This window comes from Geotrypetes seraphini, chromosome 3, assembly GCF_902459505.1.
Source record: "Geotrypetes seraphini chromosome 3, aGeoSer1.1, whole genome shotgun sequence".
Taxonomy (NCBI): domain Eukaryota; kingdom Metazoa; phylum Chordata; class Amphibia; order Gymnophiona; family Dermophiidae; genus Geotrypetes; species Geotrypetes seraphini.
Window position 1 is genome coordinate 162,194,118 of NC_047086.1, and position 14,792 is coordinate 162,208,909.

Here is a 14,792-nt window from a genome sequence, read left to right on the forward strand (position 1 = left end):
TAAAAAATTCTCTCAGTGCAGTGGGGCAGGGTAGTGGGGGCGGCCCACCCTGGTGCAGCCAGTAAAGCAGTGCAGGAAAAAGCCAGGAGGTTGCTGCCTAGTGTGCACCGCTATCTACTCTGCTAGTCCCCTCCCCCCTGACGTTAACTTCCTTTTCCAGCAGGGGACTGACAGAGCCAACAGCTAGGCCCACCAGACAGCAGTCCTGCCTCTGCTCCTTGCATCTCCCACTGTCTGGAGGGAGGATGCTCCATCCCAGGTGGCAACCAATGCAGGTATGCCACTGTCTGAGTGCATTTTACAGGTTAATAAACAAAAAGGAGGAAAGGTGGGAGAGAGGAGATATCATAGAGACGTTTAAATACCTACATACAAATACACGTGAGGTGAGTCTGTTTCAATTGAAAGGAAACTCCAGAATGAGAGGGCATGGGATGAAGTTAAGAGGCAACAGGCTCAGGAGTAATCTAAGGAAATATATTTTCTGCCCCCCAAATTCATGAGGGTAGATTGCTTAAGGTATGGGCTCATTAAACTGGAGCCCCCTCCCCTTCTGCTCCCAGTGTACATTGTTACAGCTCAGTGGACTGAGCTTTTGCTTTTTCTTTCTTGTGTATGAAGAAAGCAGACTCCATGTTAGACAACACATAGCTATAGAGGAGGCACAGAGTGTCTGTGATAAACACTGCTGACTTTCCCCTATCTTTGAGACGTGCTAGCAAGAAGTGTGGATTCTGTGAGCAAAGAAATCCTTAAGATCAATTGAACTGTAAGTTTGTTTATTTCTTTGTATTAAAGTTTTATATTAAAGAAAGCTTGTTTAAGGGATTACAGTGTCCCATCTGGTAACATTACTGATTACAGATCCATTGAGTTTATGCTGTCTGGGATCCTCTGGGATAACAACCCAAAAAACCGGGAAAAAAAAAATCCAAAAATGTACATAACGTAGGGATCGAAAGATGAACTCCACAAGGGGACGAATGATTAGCAAAAAATTATAGATATACACTGCCTCGACACTTCTAGTATTTCAACACAGAATAGTTTCTTCCTCAGCAATCTGACAAAGTCAACAAATTACCTCTGATATAAAATATATCGCCAATGTCTGAAGTAAGTCAGAAATTCTGATGCTAGAATCACATACAGTAAATCCCAACATAAAAGCAAGGGAAACAAAACAAAACAAAAACCCACATCAGCCTGAGGCTCTCCCAATACAGTAAACAAAATCAGATAACAGAGCAGTGCCCTGCAGACAGCTATCAATAAAATTTGGAACTCTATAAGCTAAGTACTGCAACTTGCTAGAGCTCTGAGCTGTTAAACTCTTTCAGATTTTGTGTAGTCTCACAGGCAAGTCAGTGGAACTGTCTGTGTGCTTGGATTTGGTCAAAGCAAAGAATCTGTAGATTCACCTTTCCAGACTTTGAGGTGCCTTAGCTCAAAGCTGCATGAATAATTAATGAAGCACATCTAGTGCGGAGAAATGTGGCTCTTGCCAACCCCCATACAAAGGTGCCTTTTTCTGCACAGCACAAGCCAGAGACTCTTATAAGAATTGTTTAAAAGGAGAGCGAATCAAAAATGAAAGGCAATTGTTAAATTACACGATAACCGGAACAAAGCTAGCGATATGCAACATATGTATTGGTACATTGCCTGTTGGATAGTTCGCCTGCGCACAGTGCAGCACTCGGCCTTTAGTCATGTGGCAGCCATGAGGTCAGAAACATGGACGCTCCATTGCAAGATTGCACCATCGAAGAACAACATGCAGCAGTGTGCTTTCTCTGGGCAGAGGGAGTGAAACCTGCGGAAATTCACTGTTGGATATTGTCTCAGTGTAGACAATAGCATTATGAATCAACAGTAGGTAAAAAGGTTTAAGTGGGAGGAACAGGTGTTACTGATGAAGGTTGTTATCCCAGGACAAGCAGGCAGCCTATTCTCACATGTGGGTGATGTCATCGACGGAGCCCGGATGCGGATGCCTCACAAGCAGACTTGCTTGAAGAAACTCGAAGTTTCGAGTTGCCCGCACCGTGCATGCGCAAGTGCCTTCCCGCCCAGCACAGGGCGCGTCTCAGTTCTCAGTTTTCTGTGGAGCCAAGAAGTCCGTCTTTGACTCTCTGCGTTTAACTAACTAACTTCGTGCCTTCTCTCACCGCAGTTGTGTGTTATTTTCTTCACGAATCGCTGTGTTTCTTTTATTTCTTGTTTAAAAAAAAATAATAATAATTTTTTCTTTCTTCCGTCCGGTTGCCGGGTCAGGCCGCTCGGCCGCAGTCCATGGACTTTGACCTTACAGTGGCTGTTTTTTCCTTCTATATCACCGGCCAGCTACCAGCTTCATGAAGCATACCAGGTATCTTAACTGCCTAGGGCTTCATGCGACCGCTGTGCTGCTCTTCAACCTCGTGCTTACACGTCGTCTACTTTTAGTGGAGAGGCTCTTCCAGATGGAATCCACTTCTTCCTCGACTCCGAAGTCGACCACAGCCTCGACTTCAATCGAGGGTCCACCAGCCTCCACTGCTTCGACGTTGAGCCTTCCTCGTTTGCAGCGGCTCTTTCCTTGACGACGACTGCTGTATCTTCCCCTGTATCCTCAGGTGAGCTAGCGCAGCAGACAGTTACACCGGTGGTGTTTCAGGTGCCTAAGACTTCCAAGTCGAAGCACATTTCCAATGCTTCGGTGGAACCTCCAGCCAAGGCAGATGGTCCGGTTTCAGACAGGGATCCATCCTTGCCGGCTTCTTTCCAGACCATGTTTGGGCAGCCATTTGTTCAGTTATTGAGCAAATATAGTTCTGCCTCGACAATGCCTCTTCTACTTCAGCTGGGACATCAGCAGTCTCCCGCCAGGTCGAGTCTTTGCTTCTGTCAAGAGCTCTGGATTCGCACTCTATGCAAGGAGCAGAATCTTTGCAAGTGTCTGGTCTGGCATATACACACTCGATGCAAGGAGCAGAGTCTTTGCGAGTGTCTGGTATGGCATATACACACTCGATGCAAGGAGCAGAGTATTTGCACGTGTCTTGACAGGACTCCTCACCCTCCATGCAATAAGCAGAGTCTTTGGGAGTGCATCGAGATTCCACCATACAGCCTCTGGAGCTTCGATCCACAGCTCCAAGCCCCATCCATTCCCTGGTGGCATCGCCTGCATCCTTCGCCAGGGCAAAGGCTCCTCGACTTTGAGATCTGCTTCCAAGCACAGTTCTCATCGACGTTCGAGGCATGCTTCCAGACATCGCTCTTCTTCTAAGGAGCACCTGTCTTCCACTAAGCCACCTGCATCTCCTAGACCGTTGACTCCTCAATCGAGGTATCCACTTCCACACCTCGACGACTCAGCGGTCTCGATTACCTCGTCCATATCTCCCTATTCTTTTGATGCCTTTTTTCCAGCCGAAGTTTCATCTTCGACACAGGCTGCCTCGACGTCCTCGAGTCCTTCTCCAGGCAGGGCATTACTGGATCTTCTCATACCATTCCAGCTGTTCCAGGCACATTGCACTCTGGGAAGGGATGAGAAGACTATGGACGAATTTCGACATCGCATCTCTCAAAATGCTATGATGTCCTCTAAAGTCCTTAACTATAATTTTGCCTAAATTTTTGAGTTCTTTGCATACTCAAAAGCACTTTGACTTTTAAGAAGTCCTTGCTTCTTTATCTCAACTTCGATTACATCTCCTCCAGTCATCCTATGATGCTTTCGAGTTGTCTGCCCGGGCAGCTGCTTGCTCAACAGCTATGCGTCACCTTGCCTGGCTTCGTACCATTGATCAGGACTGCTTAGCTAATATTCCTTGTGAGGGCAATGACCTCTTTAATGAATCTATTGATGCAGCCACCAATAAATTATCTGATCATGAAAAATCCTTTGCTCCTATTATCAGACCTAAGCCAAAGCCAGCTCCTGCCAAAACTACACGCCCTGCTCCTATCTATCAGCGGTGTTTTGCTCCGAGGACAGCTCCTTATAATCGCCCTCCTCTCAAGATAGAGCAGCCTCCAAAGCAACAAAAACCTCAACCTTCTGCTGCACCTAAGGCTACTCAGCCTTTTTGATTGTTTAAAACAGAGCATAACCTCCACCGTTCTGACTCTGTCTCTTTTTCCCCCTATAGGAGGTCGTCTCCATCATTTTTATCACTGATGGATGACTATTACATCCGACCTCTGGGTGCTGACCATCATCAGGGAAGGATACTCTCTTCATTTCACTCAGGTTCCACCAGAGCTTTCTTCAAGAGAGTATCCTTCCAATCCTTTCCAGACTGCCCTTCTTCTTCTGGAAGCTCAAGCTCTGTTTTGCCTCCGTGCCATCAAACCAGTTTCCTTGGAACAGCAGAACAGGGGATTTTATTCCCGTTTCTTCCTTGTTCCGAAGAAGACGGGTGATCTGCGGCCTATTCTGGATCTCAGGGCTCTCAACAAATTCCTAGTCAAAGAAAAGTTTTGAATGTTGTCCCTGGCATCCCTTTATCCCCTTTTCATGCAGAACGACTGGTTATGCTCTCTGGATCTCAAGGAGGCCTACACTCATATTTCCATTCATCCGGCCTCCCGTCAATATCTCAGATTTTGGGTGGGGAATCTGCATTATCAATACAGAGTACTACCCTTTGGCCTAGCCTCGTCTCCCAGAGTGTTCATCAAGTGCCTGGTAGTGGTAGTCTCAAGGGGTTATTGTGGCGACCCAACGGACCACAAAGTTTGGGATTCGAAATCAACTTTCCCAAATCTCAACTTCAGCCCTCACAGAATCTACAATTCATTGGAGCTGTTCTGGACACTGTCCAACTCGGAGCATTCCTTCCACAACAACGATTTGAAGCTCTTCTTCAACTCTGTCATACCGTGTCTTTCCGCTCTACCATCTCAGCGAGATACAAGTTGGTACTCCTTGGTCACATGGCCTCCACAGTACATGTGACTCCTTTTGCCAGACTTCACCTCAGAATTCCTCAGTGGACCCTGGCATCTCACTGGACGCAGGTTTGCGATCCACTTTCTCAACACATAACAGTCACTCCTTCATTGAAGCAGTCTCTCCATTGGAGGATGCTCTCTTCCAATCTTTCCAGAGGCTTGCTTTTTCAACTGCCCCCCCATCAGAAGGTCCTCACGACAGACTCTTCAACCTACGCTTGGGGCGCTCATCTCGATGGTCTCCTGGGCAATCCGCCACAACACCTTCCTCAAAGCTGTCTATATCCAAGGGGCGAACAATTGCTTGGCGAACAACTTGAGTCGTCTTCTGCAACCTCATGAATGGGCACTCCATTCCTTGCCTCTTCATCACATTTTCTCTCAGTGGGGAACACCTCAGATAGACCTCTTTGCAGCTCCCCACAACTACAAACTACTTAATTCTGCTCTTCATCGCCTCGAGGCAGATGCTTTTCTTCTGGAATGGACGAATCTCTTCCTATATGCATTCCCTCCATTTCCTCTCATTCTCAAGACTCTGGTCAAGTTGAAGAGCGATCATGCCACCATGATTCTGATTGCTCCTTGGTGGCCGAGACAACCTTGGCACTCCCTTCTACTTCAACTCAGCAGCCGGGATCCATATCTTCTACCAGTTTTTTCCTTCTCTGCTTACATAGAGTCAGGAATCTCTGCTTCATCCCAACCTGCAATTTCTACACCTGACAGCTTGGTACCTCTCAACATAACCCCTCTTCAATTTTCTCAATCTGTAAGAGACGTTTTAGAAGCTTCTAGGAAGCCTACCACTATACAATGCTATCACCAAAAATAGACTAGATTTTCTATGTGGTGTTTTTCTCCTCATAAGGAGCCTCAGCATTCCTCCTTATCTTCTGTTTTGGCCTATCTTTTGCACTTCTGTAATTCTGGCCTCAAGTCTACATCTATCCGAGTCCATCTCAGTGCAATTGCGGCTTTCCATCAGCCTATTGAAGGGAAATCCCTCTCTGCTTATCCAGTGGTTTCCAGATTCATGAAAGGACTTTTCAATGTCAAACCTCCTCTCAAACCACCTCCTGTGGTTTAGGACCTCAATGTTGTCCTTGCTCAACTGATGAAGCCTCCATTTGAACCAATTTATAAGGCTCATCTGAAGTATCTCACTTGGAAAGTGGTGTTTCTCATAGCCCTCACTTCTGCTCAACGAGTCAGTGAGCTGCAAGCTTTAGTTGCTGATCCACCTTTCACGGTGTTCCATCATGACAAGGTGGTTCTTTGTGCTCATCCTAAATTCCTCCCTCAAGTGGTCTCGGAATTTCATCTCAACCAATCCATTGTCCTTCCAGTGTTTTTTTCCAAAGCCTCATTCTCATCCTGGAGAAGTAGCTCTTCATACTCTGGACTGTAAACGTGCTTTGGCCTTCTATTTGGAATGCACCAAACCACACAGAACTGCTCCTCACCTTTTTGTCTCCTTCGATCCAAATAAGTTGAGACATCCTATTCCTAAGTGTACCATCTCCAACTGGATGCCTGCTTGAATCTCATTCTGCTATGCCCAGGCTGGATTACCCCTACACAATAGAGTCACAGCCCATAAAGTCAGAGCAATGGCAGCTTCAGTTGCTTTCCTCAGATCTACACCTATTGAGGAACTTTGTAAGGCTGCTACTTGGTCCTCGGTTCATACATTCACTTCTCACTATTGTCTGGATATTTTCTCCAGACGGGATGGACATTTTGACCAAGAAGTATTACAAAATTTATTCTCCTAAATTGCCAACACTCCCACCATCCCATTCTGGTTAGCTTGGAGGTCACCCACATGTGAGAATAGGCTGCCTGCTTGTCCTGGGATAAAGCACAGTTACTTACCGTAACAGGTGTTTTCCAGGAACAGCAGGCAGCTATTCTCACAACCCACCCACCTCCCCTGGTTGGCTTCTCTGCTAGCTATCTGAACTGAGGAGACGCGCCCTGTGCTGGGCGGGAAGGCACTCGTGCATGTGCGGTGCAGGCAACTCAAAACTTCGAGTTTCTTCAAGCAAGTCTGCTTGTGAGGTATCCACATCCGGGCTCCATCAATGACGTTACCCACATGTGAGAATAGCTGCATGCTGTCCCTGGATAACACCTGTTACGGTAAGTAACTGCACTTTCTGGTTGCCCATCAATATCGTGCACAAGAGCACATTGACAGCGGCAGCGACTGCGGAGACAGTGCAACAGCTTGGGTTCAAACTTCTTCCACATCCTCCTTACAGCCCAAATTTGGCACCTAGTGATTATTACATTTTCAGTCCACTGCAGAAGGTGCTGCGAGGTCACAGATTCACCTCTGATGATGAAGTAAAGGAAGTGGTGCTCACCTGGCTTCGGGAGAAGCTGAAAAACTTCTTCGCTGTATGAATGCAGAATAATACAACAAATGCGTTACAGGAACTTTATTGGAGTGAATAAAATGTCCAAATATGGTTCTCAGGGGTCCGGGATGCTCAATGTCTCACTTATGGAGAACCATATAATGTTGAACAACAGTCGAAGGAAACAGGCAATGGAAAACTCCTATACTCCTGCTGCACAGTTAGCAAATACCACTCTTAACATCTGAACCACAATGATGACTGGGTTTTGTGAGTGTGATCTACTGGATCACCTGACACTGATGTGTGAACTGACCCTAGACTAGAATTATCAGATGTCCAGATTTTCACGGACATGTCCTCTTTCTAGAAGACTGTCCGGATGCCTGATTGTGATGCGATGATGTCACACGCATATGTGTAAGCATGTGATGTCATCACGTCATATCCGCACATGCACAGACAACCTCAAGATGAGGCCCTGAAGAGATGAGGCTTGTGTGTAGGACTGGAGTTAGAGGCCAGAATGGGGTGGGGCCACGCTTCCTCTTTTTTTTTTTTTTTTTTTACTAAAAATCTGGTAACCTTGCCCTAGACCAGGTTACATATCTTTTTAATAGCCCATGTTTGCTGAACTTAAATATTCTTGCTTATTCACTGGAGAGGGTACTTTCAATTGACTGTAAGCCAGGACATTGTATTTTGTTGTTGTAAAGTGTTTACTGGATGAAAGCCTGGTTGTTGAGTTCCAGAGTGCTTTCTAATTGCGAGGGCCACCACCATGACATTTCCTGAGCATTGATGATGAGTACATGCAGACCATATTAAGAGCAGGGATATGCACTGGAGAGCAGAGCACCAATGTTCCTGTATACCAGAAGTAATAACATTTTAAGTGCAGCGACTTCCTTAGCCTTTGTGCAGGAGCTTCCTCTTGGCCATTTTTATCTCTTTTGAACTTTACATATACTGTGAATAATTCATAAGTTTCCATGGATTTGAAGTTGTGATTTGCTTATCATCACTTTTAATTTGTCCCTGTCCTACAAACATTTTCTCACGGCAATCATCACAGAATTGAATGAAGACAACTGAACATAGTCTCAAGCTAACAATTATTAGTCATCTGAAAGATTGTACTGGTTGTGTGAAAAATAATAAGTGATGAAAATGAGTATCTGTACTGGAACGCTCTTCCGGAGTCAGTTATAGGGGAAAACACCCTCCAGGGATTCAAGACAAAGTTGGACAAGTTCCTGCTAAACTGGAACGTACGCAGGTGAGGCTGGACTCATTTAGAGCACTGGTCTTTGACCTGGGGGCCGCCGTGTGAGCGGACTGCTGGGCACGATGGCCCACCGGTCTGAACCAGCAGTGGCAATTCATATGTTCTTATCAAGTTTCAAGTTTAATATGTTTTTGATTAATCGCTTCATCTAAATTCGAAGCGATGTACAATATGATAAAATTACAATGTAAAAACAAAATCATAGAAGATAATACTAACAAGGTTAAAAAACAAATTTGACGAAACTGGAGACAAAAGGAAAATATGGGGATGAAGTTACATTTTAAATAAGGTAGAATATACATAAAGGGAAGGCACATAAGGGAGGGATAATGATAATAATTTTAATAAGATAAAATTTAATAGGAGAGTAAAAATTGAAAATGAGACTCGAAAGAATAACTTTATGAGATTCTCATGATTATTAAAAAGACACATAGGAGCATAATTAGTTTATGAATGCGTCATTAAACAGGAATGTTTTTAGTTTACATTTAAATTTTCCTAAATTAGATTCTTCCCTTAGATAGCTCGGTAGAGAATTCCAAGTCTGGGGTGCAGTGACTGAAAAAATAAATTGACGACGCGTATTAATTATTTTCAACGATGGAATCGTTAGAAGATGTTGTTCGGCAGATCTTAAAGTTCTAGTAGCTGTATAAGGGATTAGCAGTTTGTGAATGAAAGCTGGAGTTTTATAAAGAAGTGATTTTAAGGTAAGCAAACTGAGTTTATATATTATTCGATGACCCACCGGAAGCCAATGGGCTTCCTTAAGGAGCGGCGTCACGTGATCAAATTTTTTTGCTTTATAGATAAGTTTAATGGATGTATTTTGTATTATCTGTAAGCGTTTTATTTCCTTTTGTGCTATACCTTTGAACAGGGCATTACAGTAATCTATCTTTGAAATAACAAGTGAATGAATGAGGATGTTTAGAGAATTGGCATTAAGGAACTGTGATACAGAGCGAATTTGTCGAAGCCTGAAGAATGAAGACTTTATAACATTACTAATATGGTCGTGGAAGGAAAGAGAGTGATCGAAAATAACTCCAAGTATTTTAATATTGTTTACCTCTTGTAAAGGATGACCCTTAATAGAAATTGGGAGGCTTAGTTTGGGGTTATCCTTCCAGGGAAAAAGTAGTACATTGGATTTAGAAATGTTCAATGCAAGTTTATTGTTGTTTAACCAGTTATGTATTTGTTCTAATTTTGTATTGATTACTGATATATCAGAAGGATTATTGGTATCAATGGGGTGCAGAAGTTGGATGTCGTCGGCATAAGCGAAGACATTAAATCCAATAGATTGACATAAAGTTAACAAAGGTGCAAGAAATATATTAAATAGAAGTGGAGAAAGTATAGAACCTTGTGGGACACCGTTTGTAGAGGGGAAAGTATTGGAAGTTGAATTATTGAAAAAAACAGATGAAGAACGATCAGAAAAGTAAGAGTGAAACCAAGATAGAACTTGGTCTGTGATACCAATTGACTGGAGCCTAGTTAGTAATAGCTCATGATCAATTGTGTCGAAAGCCGCCGAAAGATCCAAAGAAACTAAGAGAACTGATTGATGATGGTCTAAAAAGTAGTGAATAATGGTAGTAATGCCTATTAGTGAATGTTCTGTAGAATGATGTTGCCTAAAGCCAGTCTGATTGGGGTGAAGAATATTAGTTTTTTCGATAAAATCTGAAATCTGGTTAAACACCACCTTCTCAGTTAGTTTAGATAAAAATGGAATATTGGCTATAGGTCTGTAGTTCGACATATCTTCAGGACTAATTTTGTGATTTTTAATGATCGGATGAATGATTGAGTGTTTCCAAACCGTAGGAATGATACCTTTTTTTAGACTGTCACTAACCAGGGTAAAAATTGCTGGTCCGAAAATCTTAAAGAATCGCTTAAGGAGGAAGGGAGGAATAGAATCAGTCTGGGAACCTTTTAAGTTAATAGTTTTTAAAGTAGCTTCAATCTCTGCTAAAGTAGGAATATTAAACAAAGAACATTTTGAAGAAAAAGAGCTAAGCTCAGTTTGTACTTGATCAGATTTAGCTAATGAGTTTATAGTGAATGTAGATCTGATATTGTCAATTTTTTCGATGAAATAAGTAGCGAGTTCTTGAGAAGTGAGTTTAATTTCAGTATCTTGTTTTTTACGTTGATTAAAGTGAGTAATTGAATTTAGTATATGATAAAAGAGTGGAGGAATTTGTAGCTTTCTGAATTAATCCCGAGTAAAATTTTGTTTTTGCAAGATTTATTTTTGATTTATAGAATTTAGAGTGTTCTTTAAATAGTTCTGAGTTAAATACAGATTTATCTTTTCTCCATTTACGCTCTAAGGATCTTACTTGCTTTTTGATGAGTTTGAGTTCTGCTGTATACCATGGATTAATAGATTTTCTCCCAGAGATGATTTTTGATTGTTGAGGAGCTAATGTATCCAATAGTTGACGGGTGTTTTTGGTCCAGCATTTGATTGAGTCTTCTAATGATGTACAATTTAAGTCAAAGAAATCCGAAGGAAGTGCGGCAGCAATATTTTCGAAAGAAAGATTATTGTAGTCTCTGCATTTGATTATTTTTTTGGAAGATGTGGATGCTTTGAAATTAAGAGTATATGACATTGATATCAGGTAATGGTCCGACCAGGGAACTGGTTGACAGAAATTAAAAGTGTAGTTATCAATTTGAAATGATGGGATAAGTGCCATATCGATAGTATGTCCTAAATTGTGTGTAGGTTCCAGTATGAGAGGATGCATATCTAAATGATCAATGTGTGTTAGAATAGTTTTAGTTTGAGTATCGTTAGGAATGTCGAAATGGATGTTAAAGTCTCCTAAGATTAAAGGGTTTAAAGTAGAGGAACCGAAGTCAAAGAGCAAGGATTGTAGTAGAATTAAATTTTCACTATTAACTGGAGGAGGTAAGTAAAGGAGTAGAGCATCAAGTTTAGGCTTAGTTTGAAAAGAGAATTGTAAAAATTCAATAGGAGAATTAGAAGGAGAGTAATCTATAGCTGTTATTAATGATGTACGGAAAATGATGGCTAGACCTCCACCGCGTTTGTACTGGCGATGATTGAAGAAATATGAAAATCCAGAGGGACAACTGTAGGAGAGGTAAGCTTCCTCTCCATCGGTTAGCCAAGTTTCAGTTAAGCATATGACATCAAAAGAGTGTTGTGAAATTAAATCTTTGATTAAGTGATGTTTAGTTTTTACTGATCGAATATTTATTAATCCTATATTGAGATGCAGATTTTCGGTACTTTTGGGAGAGGATACAATAATTTCAGAACGTACAGGCAGTCGGGGATTTGTTATGAAGTTAGCTGTTTTGCAAGGTCTATGTCCCCAAAAAACAGGGATAGAAGTAACAGTGTTATCCATATTAAGTGAATGGGAATTAGAAACTAAGTATTGAGTAGTATAAGTATCATTAGAATTTAGGTCAGGAGATGAAAGAAAGCAGTAAAGAGGTATAATGTTAGAATTGGAGGTGTTAGTGAATGTGTAAGGTATAAACGTTGGAATATTGAAAACGCACTGTAGTAACGCACAAAGGAGCGCATTAAGGAGCAGGACCTGCTCCTTAAGCGCGCTCCTTTGGCGCCTTGAGAGAGCTGTAGAGAAGAAGAATGAATGCACAGGTAAAACACTTCAATAAAATAATAAAATCTAAACAAAGTAAAAATAACAGCAGGTAAAGGTGCAGTGCAGTGAGATTCCAGCCTTCAGTGATAATTTTGTATGAAATTTTGACGGTAGTCTAGTAATACATGTCTGATTTGCAGGCCATTTTACTCAGATTGCTCTAATAGTCCTCCCTGGCTTAATTTAATAAGATTTCATTTAAATACATAGGGCCAGATTATGTAAACGGTGCTGCTGTCGGTGGCTGCCCAGAAAAGCGGCGCTGTTTGCGTATCGATCATGTGATAGCACTGTTTACAGTATCACAGCCACATCCAAAGTAGGCACCGGATCTGTAGGCCAAGGTTTTAAAGGCCTACCTTTCTGGCACCTGCTTTCAATAAGAATCACGTCCATAGAGATGCCTACATCAACTTCCAGTGTAAACGGTTGAGGTAGGTGCCTCTATGGATGGAAGTTGGATGCCGGTCTTTGTGGGCACTTGTAGGTGCCTACCTTTTTTTTAATGACTTTTTAAGTGGTTTTAAATGATTCGGTCAATTACTACACCATTTATCACCAATTAAAACAATTAAGTTAAGTGGTAATAGGGTGACTATTACCATCTAACTTAGGCTCAGATTCACTAAGGGCACTGATCGGATCTTATCCGTGCCTGGGGAGCTGATTCACGAATCGCCCTTGTGCAAATGAGGGAGATCAGAATCAAGCCCCCAACCGACCGCCTGGATCGCTCTGTAGCGATCCTAATGCATGCGGAGACCATCTGTAGATGGTTTTGTTGTTGTTGTTGTTGTTGTTTTTTAAACTTTAGCCCAGCGAGTCTATGGTTTTAACCCGTTTTAAATCCGCAGGTTAAAACCACGGGCTCGCACTGCGGGGGAAGGCCAGGGCAGAAGCAGGGCAGCGCTTGGGGCAGAGAGCAGGAGAGTCGGGGGCAGAGAGCGCAGGAGAGTCGGGGCAGAGAGCACAGGAGATTCTGGGCAGATAAGGGTGGCAGGAGGATCACGGCAGAGAGTCAGGGCAAAGAGCAGGAGATTCGGGGCAGGGTGGCAGGAGAATTGCGGCAGAGAGTTGGGGCAGAAGAGAGCAGGTCAGCAAGAGAGCTGGAGAATCGCAGCAGAGAGCAGGAGATGCAGTCGGAAACCACTGAATGACTGGTCCCCAGCAGTTGCTTGTTTGTTGATCGGCCAGCCCATTCGGTGTTGCAGGTTTTTTTTTTAGTGAATCGCTGCCTGCCTACATTTGAATGCCATTCCTCCTCATTTGCATGTGCAAATCGGAGGATGATCGGGACAGAGGTTAATGAATCGCGTCAGAGGGAAATCAGGTTGCAAAGGGGTCGCTAAGTGGTCGGAACTTGATCGGTGGGCTTAGTGAATCTAGCCCTTAGGACACCATAACATAACATTAACATAAAAATGTATTTAATTACTGCAGTACCTTAGGAGTTCTATGTAGTTTACAAAAGAAAATTGAAACAATGATAGTAAAAACAAATGACCTAGAAATTTCAAAAATTTCTTAAATAAGTAGATTTTCAATAATTTTCTGAACTGCTGGTAGAATTAGCCCCATAATAGCTAGAATGTGGAAAAGACATCTAAAGGAGCCTTGGTCTGATGCACAGAGTCATGCTAGACATAAAATGGAGGCTCTTAACTAGTCATCCTGAAATCTATAAATGTATTTTAAAGAGAGGAAGGAGCAGCTTCCTTGTTTAGTGCTGATAACATCTTGTAGAGGCTGATTTTGGTTCTGAACCTAAAAAAGGTAAAATAGCTGAAGAATTCAAGCCATTCAAGTGAAAAAAATGTAGAGGATCAGTATTCAAAATGATTTAACCAGCCAGGACAGGCTCCTTCTCTCGTTAAATTGCTACTGCTAGACTATTCACTGATCATCAGCACTAACCAACAAAGTGTGCGTGCTGCAGTTAAATGCCAATATCCAGCGCTCAACTGTCTAGGGCAGGGGTAGGCAATTCCGGTCCTCGAGAGCCGGAGCCAGGTCAGGTTTTCAGGATATCCACAATAAATATGCATGAGATAGTTTTGCATCTCAAGGAGGTAGTGCATGCAAATCCATCTCATACATATTCATTGTGGATATCCTGAAAACCTGACCTGGCTCCTGTTCTCGAGGACTGGAATTTCCTACCCCTCTAGGTTAACCAATAAATCAGACCGAATAAAACATAGTCCTATCTTTATCCAATTTCACGTAGAACGTTAAGTGCTGACCATTGCACTTAACTGCATAAGGGATAGCTGGTTACACATAACTGGATATTCAACACCGATGCCTGGATGTGGCCTGGCAGTGAATATTCAGGCATAATGCCACCAGTGGCCAAAGAACTCCTGACCTCCGCCAGCTGAATATCTAGTCCCTTGGTTTCGATGTCTTCGGTACATGAATGTGGTGGCTTTCCTTGAGCCGGAAATGGGTTGAATTCCCCAACATTCACATTACATTTTTTAAAATATAGTTTTCAGTGACTGGCAGTTTGTATTT

The 14,792-nt window shown here is 42.7% G+C and overlaps 1 protein-coding gene across 3 annotated transcripts in view; it reads left to right on the top strand.

Annotated features, from left to right (window-relative positions):
• The window catches only part of PHACTR2 (phosphatase and actin regulator 2), a 291,804-nt gene that overhangs the window by 219,384 nt on the left and 57,628 nt on the right, over window positions 1-14,792 (top strand). The window lies entirely within an intron of this gene.